At 38.2% G+C, this 11,284-nt stretch overlaps 1 long non-coding RNA gene across 1 annotated transcript; it reads left to right on the forward strand.

The window, feature by feature from the left end:
- Positions 1-1,927: 1,927 nt before the first annotated feature.
- Positions 1,928-2,599, forward strand: LOC149227146 (uncharacterized). Its single transcript, XR_016247115.1, has 2 exons — positions 1,928-2,089; positions 2,174-2,599. It is a non-coding gene; the product is annotated as an uncharacterized LOC149227146 (long non-coding RNA).
- The last annotated feature ends 8,685 nt before the right edge of the window (positions 2,600-11,284 follow it).

Below are 11,284 nucleotides of genomic sequence, written 5' to 3' on the forward strand. Positions count from 1 at the left end.
AAATTTTAGATAAGAAAGAGGTTTTAATAGGTTATCTGGCAGGAATGAAATCCTACGCCATTATGCACTCCCTCATGGACGGGACCGCGCCTGCCCCTTTATGGACGAGGCACCCTTATGGATGGGGACCGTGCCTACCCCTTATGGACGAGGACAACAAGTAATTCTTGCCCCCTTATGGGCTGGGCTTGCCTGCTTATGCACTCCCTTATGGACGGGACCGCGCCAGCCCCCTTATGAATGGGACTGCACCTACCCCCTTATGGACGAGGACCGTGCCTACCCCCCCTTATGGACGCGGATCGTGCCTGCCCCTTATGGACAAGGATCGCGAGTAATTCTTGCCCCTTAATGGACTGGACCGCAAGTAATTCCAGGTGGCATAGTTTTTGTCCAATAACATTGATGAATTAGATGATTTTCCTTACTATTGGTTTGACAATTGAATTATGATCAATTTTCCTGATACGTAATTCATGGAAAAAGAAAATCTCATTTGTTAAAAATATTAATTTTTTAATAAGAAAAATGAATAAATAGCCATACCTCTGCCCCCTTATGGCCCAATATGTAATTCATGGAAAAAGAAAATTTCATTGGTTAAAAATATTAATTTCTAATTTAAAAAAAATGAATAAATAGCCATATAGAAAACCCGTGAATTAAAGGTATGCCTTATGCCCCCTTTTGGATGGGACTGCTAGTAATTCTTGCCCCCATAAGGTATGCCTCAAGTCCATACCCTTATGGACGGGACCACTAGTAATTCTTGCCCACTTATGGATGGGACCGCTAGTAATTCTTGCCCCCATAAGGTATGCCTCGTGTCCATACCCTTATGGACGGGACCACTAGTAATTCTTGCTCCCTTATGGACGGGACCGCTAGTAATTCTTGCCCCCAGAAGGTATGCCTCGTGTCCATATCCTTATGGACGGGACCACTAGTAATTCTCGCCCCCTTATGGATGGGACCGCTAGTAATTCTTGCCCCCATAAGGTATGCCTCGTGTCCATACCCTTATGGACGGGACCACTAGTAATTCTTGCCCCCTTACAGATGGGACCACTAGTAATTCTTGCCCCCATAAGGTATTCCTCGTGTCCATACCCTTATGGATGGGACCACTAGTAATTCTTTCCCCGTTATGGATAGGACCACTAGTAATTCTTGCCCCCATAAGGTATGCCTCATGTCCATACCCTTATGGATGGGACCACTAGTAATTCTTGCCCCCTTATGGATGGCACCACTAGTAATTCTTGCCCCGTGTCCATACCTTTATGGACGGGACCACTAATAATTCTTGCCCACTTATGGACTGGATCGCGAGTAATTCTAGGTGGCATAGTTTTTGTCCAATAACATTGATGCATTAGATGATAACATTGATGAATTAGATGATTTTCCTTATTGCTCATCAATTGAATAGTGATAAATTTTCCCAATATGTAATTTATGGAAAAAGAAGATTTCATTGGTTAAAAATATTATTTTTTTAATAAAAGAAATTGAATAACTAGCCATATAGAATCCCTGTGAATTGAAAATATGCCTCGTACTAAAGCAAAGTTCAAGTTCATCTCCTCGTTTAGGTAACGTAAGGTATGTATTCTTCAACACACCAACCCGAAGTTTCCTAATAATAATTAAAATGATTTTTATCGAAAATAATAAATGTAAAAAAGTAGTAAGAACAAAGAATTACTTGTGGACCATTTCAACGGCCGAGAATGAATCTCCCTTTGAATAATCAATCCGTGGGAGGATAATCGGGCGATTTCCAACCGTCGGTGTCTTATCGGCCGACCGGGGACGGTGAGCGTCTTGAGGTACCCTTGACTTCCCCTGTCTATATAAACATTAATAATAATCCATTTTCTACCATCCAAACGTTATTTTCTCTATATTTGTGTGCGCACTTTGGATTTGTGCAACGAGATCTCGTTTTTGAGTAATTTGGAGATATAAAGAAATGGCTTCAGCTGAGACAACTGCAAAGCGTGTAGTTAACAATGTTGACGGAGAAAAGAAGCGGAGGGCTTCCAAGGGATCGAAACCGCCACCTTCTCATCCTACATATCTTCAGGTGTCAATTCTTGGCCTCTGGTTTTTTCTTCTCACGTTATATTTTGAAAGCGGGAGTCTTAATTTTTTCATTTTTATTTTGCAGATGATCACGGAAGCGATTACTTCTTTGAATGAGAGACCGGGTCTAGCCATTATGCCATAGCAGCCTACATCGGCAACAAATACCAGTCCCAACTCCCTGCGAATTTCAAGAAGCTGCTAATAGTTCAGCTGAGAAATCTTGCCAGATCTGGCAAGCTTATCAAGGTCAAGAACTCTTTCAAACTTTCGGAAGAGTTGAAGAAAACGGTGAAGCCGAAGGCCGCCAAGCCTCTGAAGCCAAAAGCCCTGTTCAGTAAGCCTGCAGCTAAGCCCAAGGTAGCGTCTGGGTCCAAGAAGGTCCCGAAGCCTGCTAAAATCCCTGCCGATGTAACCGAGGGTCTTAAGGTCTCTAAGCCGAAGCCTGCAGCGTCCATTGAAAAGGTAAAGAAGGCAGCAGCGCCTGTAAAGAAGGGGACAACTGTGAAGAAAGAAGGGGAAAGCTTGCTGCCGATAAGAAGCCTGCAAAGGCTTTAAAGAGGCAGGCTCCTTCGAAGCCCAAGAAAGCGGTGCCTGCTGCAAAAAAGACCAAGAAATAAGATGGGGTGATTATATTTGACATCTTGCATGGCCTGCTGTTGCCATAGATGTCCCTACTCATTCTTCTGATCACTGTTTTTTCACGTTACAGAGGGGAATCTGTAGTCATGTATTTTAGTATGAAATTCAGCTTTTAGCTTCTCCTGATTGTAATTATTTCTGGTCTTGATTAAATTTGACATAAGAAGCAGCAATGGCTTGATGTCTTTAGTGGATTATCGCTCAGTCAAGATCAATGGCACATATTATTGTTATTCTTATAAATTTGGTTAATGGTTCTTAATGTTTTTCTGTGAATTGCAGACTTTAATTTCTGTATTAATTCAACACTAATCATTATGCAAAGGGATGTTTGCAGAGCATGGCTTTAAATTTGGAATTTTTGGATTGTGTATAGTATTTGATTTAGCTTTGTACATGGTATATTATAAACTAAATTGCTAATTGTCTTTGAAAGTGAAAGAATAATTATTTTTGAACCTGCAGAAAGTATGTGAATATATTTATATACAAGCATTTTTGGAGTGTAATAAATATGACATATCATTTTTAAATCTTGTATGACGTGTTATATTGGGTAAAAAATATATTTTATTGAATATGAAATAAAAGATTGATGTGCACGATGCTAGTGCAGGGGAAAAGATTTGACGTGTTACGAAAATGTGATATCTAATAAAATTGATAATTTTGAAGATATAAAACATAACAAGGATAAAAAGATTTGACGTGTTATGAAAATGTGATATCTAATAAAATTGAGAATTTTGAAGATATAAAACCTAACGAGGATAAATATCTTTAAATGATGAAAAATGTTGAAGGGAAAAGAAAAATTCTAAAACCATAGATGTTGAATTGTAAAATATTTAAAAAGTAGTTTTGTTTATATATTTAATTTTGAAGTTGGATGGAGATGAATCATTCCCAATGAGGGAGCACACGTATAGCGTGCAACATCAGGATGGAAGGGAAGGCAAAATAGTTGTTACATATCATGGCATGTCCATTTGTAGATTGGACGACAAGGGGAGAGAAAGTAGTTATGAAGTCTCCATGCATAAAGGCATGTTGGGACATTCATTTTATCATGTGAGTTTACACTTTGGAGCTAAAACGAAAGGCTTGCCTTCAATGTGTTTAGCATTCTAAAATGATGTGACTATTTCTTAGTAGTATGAGACAATAAAGATTGTTATTTTTGCATTTCTTTTATAAGATTTAGTAGGTTAGTTGTAGAGAAAGTAAAAGAAACAACATAGTCCTTGTTATAATTGCTTTGCAATTTGAAGGACCATTCCCTCTTAACTTGGCCCTTGCCATTCTTTAAGCAAATTTGGTCTCTTTGTTTTGCTTTGGTTACTCCATTTGTGACACTATATCACAACTCATCTCATCGGATATCTTGGCTAAAGTCTTTGTTGATTTTTCATAAGACCACATAAAGAAATCTAGGGCCAATTTTTTCACATCCATACTTCTACCTTTTACTTTCTATCCTCCATCGAGCTTGTTTCACCTTGAGTACCTTCCTTGCTTTATTCCTACATTGTTTCTGTCTCCCTTTTTCTTTTTTCATTCCAAGCTATGTCTTCCACTTGGGTTATCACAATGCTCTTTCTCTAATGCCAAGGGAGAGAGCTTGAGTGTGACAAGGGGGAGGTGGATGAGGCCTACAAGGTAATTTAAGAGCTTAACCCCAAACTTGAGACTTGATAGAACATTGTTGTGAGAATTCTCTAGTGGTTGTGTAAAATGAATTATTTGATATTGAATAGGAATTGGTGGATGAACAACCATAATTATTAGATTTAGATGTGTTGGTTAAGGTGGAGGATTGAGTCCTTGAATTGGGGGCACCATAAGTTATATGAAACTAGAACCTCCACACAGTGGAATTCTCTTGGCATCTTAAGCATTTGATGGGAAGAATATTGTTTGACCACAATGAGAGAAGGGATGAGCTCCTCCTTCACATGAAGGAGCTTCATGTGTTTTACCAAATCATGAATGGTTGACTACAACGTCTACATGCAACTTTTCTCAAGGATAGTGAACAACGGCCTCCAACGATGCTTGCACCAATTGGATGACAATATGGACATGTGGCTTATCGCCACTTTTTGTATGCCTAGTTTTTGCTGCAATATATGGTTTTCACATGTGTTTTCAAGTTCCTTGTTTCTATGCCTATTATGGCTTTTAAAGCCCATTTTGTATCCTATATAATGACCACGGAGAACACCAACTCAATTTATGACTCTTTTGGACTAGAAAACATGATTCTAGACTAGCCTTCTATGCATGGATTTTGCTCAGGTAGGCTAGAGCTGGTCACAAATTCAATATTTGGCATGCTTTGTACAAATTTTAAATATTACACTTAATCATCATCAATAATAATATTCTTTTTTTATTATTATGTTTGAATTTATTATTTATATATTTATTTTCAACTTGTTTTAATGTCATTCTTCAAAATCCCCGGATGGGTTGATTATTGACATAGGGGGGGTTGTTGTTGTTCCACTTAGCCAAAGGACAGGGGGATGTGGCAACACACCCCTGTGATAAATTTATGGTTATGATATTCAACATGAAAATCGTCAATTTGTCCAACCACACCATGGAAGTTATGTATTTACCATACATTATATTCGTCAATAAGGCTCCCACATCTGTGGTTTCATTGTGAAGAAGGATTTCACTCCTAGATCTAAGCCTGTATCCACATTTTGAGCTTGGTCTTAAGGAAATTGAAGAACATGGAAACTTGATATTTGCGTCTACAGGGGCTCGGAATTTTTCTCCATGTTGTTATCTACAGCCATGCCCTATCGTGCATTGGATTGCTAGAAAGCTACATGTTAAATCAAGTACTCAATAATTTAAGGAAGTTGCTCCACTCTCTAGTTTGCAACATCATAATAAACTTGACAATCCTGATGTTCTATGCACAATTGTTATTATTCAATACTCCTTGTCCCCTTGTTATTATTCACGATCAAAATAATACTTACAATATAACAAGATTTTAAACAATGGATACTCACCCCAATTTACCATGGATATTATTAATCATACCATACAATGGGCCAATACCATGGTTCATCAATACCGGATGCCCAAAAACAACCTCATTTCACAATCAAAATAATTTATTATTATTTATTTTTATTACATTTTTGGGTTGAGAGACACTCTTTGTAAAGGGCCCGAGTTGGCACCAAGGCCAATAGATGCCCATGATGGGTTGTGTTCACTTGGAGAGTCAAAAAATTGAAGTTGAACCGAGTTAAGCAAGAGTGAACGATGGGCGCACTTGCATGAAGGCAAGGTGCCCACCTATGCGACAAGGACAACTTGGTGGTGACTTGGCAAAGAGTGTGCGTTGGAGTGGCTCTCTCTATGATTTTTTCTTTAATATGAAAAATGATCTTATCAGTGTTTTCTACAGCTCTATATGAAGATTTTGATTATAATAGGGATGTAAATTATATAAATAGGGATGGTTAAATGATTAAATTTTGGATTGCGGACATCGGATCTGTATAGATAATAGGAGAACATATGTACCCTTTTGAGAGGGTGGTCACTTGACAAATGACATGGTTACAAATGCTTTTTGTTTTTGTAGATCTGGAATTTTCTGGACAAATATTTTTTGAGGTTACTTGAACTTTAGGAATGCCTACTGGCATATATGGATGTAATTTTATTATCAATATTACCCACATGACAATACAAGAAAATAACATATTACTTTGAAACTGCATCTCATCGAAGACTAGCACAAGACATGTTCTAGTAGTAAGCTATGCAAAATGAGATGTTTATTTTTTTTACATGTAACTTAGAACCCCACCATCTAGCCACCCATACTCTAGCCAGTGAACAAGAAAGGGATAATCCTCACAGATCATAAAAATTCACAATCAACCACTGGCTCACGAAGAGTGAACACATCACAAGCAAGATTGAAACTGGTTGAGGTGAATAACAATCTCTTCTTAACCACTTGAGATAGACCTAATTCACAGGATGACTTGATTATTATACTAGACAACAAACACAATACCTATATAAGTTAGTTAGAACCAAAAATCTCCTACCAATAAACCTCAATCTTAAAGGAGAATGGCTTCTTTATTTCAAACAAAAAAATGATTGTTGCAGAGAGTAGGAAATCACCACAGAATCTCATGGTGATTCTAAGATGAATAGTTCACAACATTAGGCTCGATATATTAGTTGTGAATGTTGCATGTTAAAATCAAGTGAGAAATTATTGATTATATGATTAACTTATTAGAATTACCAAAATGATGGGTAAGATCTGCCAAAAAAAATAGTTGTAGACATCAAAATGGCCTAAAAAAATCACAAAATAGTAATTACATGGATTTGAAAGAAAGGATTAATAGGTGGCAACTCTATGCATGCCTGGGGCCTCCAACCAAATATCCATTTGATCTAGATGACATCACTATGAGTAGAAACTCACAATATCATCACTATTGTATTCGAATAAGATATGAAAAATCAGTATGTTATTGGTGCATGCTTTGAATTAGAACTCAAATTAGAAAACAAATTACATATAAACCTGATTCAACTAAGAGATCTAATCAATTGATAAATTGATACACTTGATGGACCTAAAAAATTGTAACTCGTATATGTGATGATATGAAGTTTATACCCAAAAATTAGAGAAACTTTGTAGCTAATTTTGGAATTATGGGTCTCCAATCATTTACGTAAACTTACAAAATATGAAATCAAGATTGTAACATCACAAAATACATACATGGGTTTTTCCTGGACATGTGAATTGACTAAAGAATTATGGATCTTCGAAGGAAATACAGGCAACAAGTGGAGTAGCAGTGACTGAAGATGATAGGGTATGGAAATCCTTACTTGTGCTCTAAAATGGTGTAGCCATTAATAACAAAATAGAGAATAAAATTTTTCAAACAGAGAACAAATGATTGGAATCTTCTGAATTTAACATAGGATTGCAAGGATCTAATTTGTCCTTCATGAAAGAAGTACAAAGACATCAGGAGCAATCTAAACACAAATGGAGATAGACTGTTTAATCAATCGGTTAAAAATTAAAATAGATAGAGAACTATCTAAGGTTAGTGTTGTTACTTTTCGGGATAGGGTTAAGGCTCTGAATTGAGCTACTTGAACTGCCAAAATTGATAATTATTCAAAGAGCTTATAAGCAAATACATCCTAAAGGATTATTAATGTATTTGCGATTTGGTGGAGTTGTGATGAAAGATTGGGACAATAGAACAATATTATTTGGAAAACATACTCATGTGGTGTTCAACCCTTGATTAGAAAATATAGTATCAAAAATTTAATGCCTCTCAGTTACCTACAACCTAGGACAAGCAATTTATATGAGGAGGGTAGGCCGAGTTTGAAAGACAAGTTTTGGGCACAAGTTTGGGTAGAATACCTGTGTCATAGGCCGTAGATGATCTAGTTCTTGAGAGATAGGCTGAGTCCCAAAGGATGACTGTTTTGGAAGACCGAAAGACTTGTCACCAAGCTGGAACAAGGCCGAATACATTGGAGGACCAACTCAAGTTTTTGGTGGCAGAAAATGAGGATTACTCCTAGCTGAAGAGGCTTGGTTGGAGGCCAGACTTAAGGTTTATTTGTAGTTATACAGAAGCCCTAGAAGAGGGCAAAAATCCTCAGAGTATAATGTTCTTAGATCCAAAGTTGTTTGGAGTCCTAGTAGGACGTCTTCAAGGAGAAAGAGTGCAGGTTTGGTGAGATTGGAAATGGTTGTTCCTAAAGTATTTAGGACATCACTGAGCAGTTCGAACCCTAGCTAGGGCTTCCTCACAAGTATACACTGCCACTGTCTTGATCTGTCCAAGAGTCTAATTAGCTTGCTCAAGATCTACCAATGGATGGGAGGGCCATGACCCTAAGATGGTGTTGGCACAGTTAGGTTATCCCTGTAATGAAGGCCGCAGACCTGAGTGTATTTGTATAGGGGTTTCTAGGTGTCAAAAAAAACTAAAGAGGGTTGTGAGCACTCTACTTTGTGAAGAGAAGTATAAGTGAGTGGAAAAAAGTGAGGGAAGTTGTTGGCGTGGAGGAAGGAAAGCTAGAGAAGGGAGATTTGTGTAGAATTTTGGAGGTTTTTTCATGGGTAACCAACATCAGAGTCATGGGTTCCCTAGATCGGTCAAGAATGACTATAAGTGGATAGTTTTGGAAGCCCTAAGGGTTGATATTTGGAGAAGCCAGAATAGAAATCAAGAGAGTTGATTAATGTTGTGCCCTAGATCAACAAATGAAGATGGAATTGCAGTGATAAGAGGGTAGGTTGTCAAGTGCTAGGTGTTGGTATCTATGAAGGACGAAAGTGAAGCTAGTGGGTAGCTTGAAGACCTCAAGTAAAGTGTTCATGAAATAAAACAATGGAATTTTAGGAGGTAGATTGATGGGATCCCTAGTTCAGCTAATGAAAGAAACCATATCGTTGATAAGAGGCCAGTTCCAGAAGACCCAATAAGTAGACTTATTAATGGAGCAAGAGGGCTACTAGTGGGCAGATTAGTGAGCCAAAGTTTAGTGACACAAAATAAGTTATGATCCTTGATAGTGGCAGGTTTGACAGCTAAAGATGCAGTTGCAGTGATTAGCGGATTGGGAGGAAAGTGGAACCTCCATATGTGTTCAAGGTATGTGGACTAAAAGGGTTGTGGGGTGCCACATCAACAAGTAGGTCAAGTGTATCTTGTTCAGGGTAGATTGGTGGTCATAGTAGTTGACACCAAGCCCTAGTTGTGTCCTTGTTTCAGGGATGTATGGAAGGGCCATGATCCCTAGTATGGAAGCCCTAATTCTGTTGTATTATAGTTTGTAATATAACAAGTAATGAATTTTAAAATTTTAAAATCATCATGTGCACTAATTGATTCACCGATGGTTGTTACTCCGTTACGCAAAGTAGAAGTGTTGAAACGTTTGAGTGTATTTATGATCATGATTTTAGACATAGACCAAATTATTCAGTGTCATGGAAAATCAACATGGTATCAGAGCTACCTTGAATGGTCAATGCATTAGAGTGTGTGTAGTGGAAGTAGTGTCAACTAGTGGAGATCATGTAGACTCAGAGAGAGCCTAGCTTCAGAGGGAGAAACCGTATGGAATTTTGAGATCTTCAGGTTCATATGAAATTAGGCAAAGACACTATCGAGATAGAGTGGTCCATTCTATAGGGTATGATGCAGTGACAGATGCCATATGGGCTAGTGTCAGCAGCAATGATGATTGTTACTTCCGTGTAATGGAAGTACCTCCCTTGCTAAGAGGGAGTGTTGATTTTTGTGGCTTCGGAGGCACTCCACAACCCTACATGTTGGGTTTGTGGGAGGTTTGACCACAAAAGGGTTTTGTGGGCAAAGAACCCAAGCAATGGGGTTTTTCACCCAAGGTGTCGAACTGGGCACAAAATCAAGAGGAAAAATTATTATTTATTCATTATTGCAAGTCGAGAACCCTTAAAGGAGAAAGGGTGACCTAAGACTATGATGAAAGGTCTTAATCAAATGAATAAATTAATTTCTTTTAGTTAGTAGGGGTTTGTCTAGAAACTTCAAGTCGACCTAGGCTTGAAAAGGCAATTTTGGGGGCAATGTCTACCCTCATGAGAATACTATAATAAGGGATGTTGTGAGACTCATTTGATCAACCAAAACAACATCTCTTCTCATGTCAAAATAGATCTTAGGAGGTTGAATTCCTCAAGTAGCCGAGTTGGATAAGGAGAAGAAAGAAGGTGAGTGATTTGTCTTTGTGTCTCATGTTCTAGTTCGACTACAAGGAGGGTTCACCAACTTTGGGCATAACGCCTTAGTGTCACAAGCAGCAGAAGATTTGGCTCTTGAGAGGTAGGTCGAGTCCCAAAGAGAGATTATTTTGAAAAGATGAAAGGCTTGTCACCAAGTTGGAACAAGGCTGGCACATACATTGGAGGACCAGCGTAGAGTTTTGGTGGAAGAAAAGGAGGATTACGCCCGATTGAAGAGGTATGGATGGAGGCCACATTTAGGGCTTCACTATAGTTGTAACAGAAGTACTAGAAGAGGGTTGAAATCCTCATAGTATAATGTGCTCAAATCCAAAGTTGTTTGTGTTGAATTTTGTAGCTTGGGAAGTACTCTAAGCCCCAGGGGTTAAGGGGTTGGACGACAAAGCGTGACAAGGGAAACTTGTGGGCTTGGAAAACAAGAAAGGGGTTTTGACACCAATCGTGTTTTTGGGGCAGAACCATGATGGTTTCACAGCATGTGATGGATGAGGATAATAGTGCTTAGAAAGATGATTCCAAATCATCAAAAATCGTCTGATTCTGAGTTTTCATTTGGGAGATATTGAATTTTGAAGTCCACATAATAATTATGGATTTTTTAAGTAGGCCAGCATGAGTTCCAAGTAGGCCGACTTGAGAAATTCCATCAAGACATCTCAGTTCATGACTAGCTTCAGGGAGGACTCATTTAGTATAAATAGAGGTCAAACGGAGTCA

This window comes from Pinus tabuliformis, chromosome J, assembly GCF_031772625.1.
Source record: "Pinus tabuliformis cultivar Carrire ecotype Pingquan chromosome J, CPIR1, whole genome shotgun sequence".
NCBI lineage: Eukaryota > Viridiplantae > Streptophyta > Pinopsida > Pinales > Pinaceae > Pinus > Pinus tabuliformis.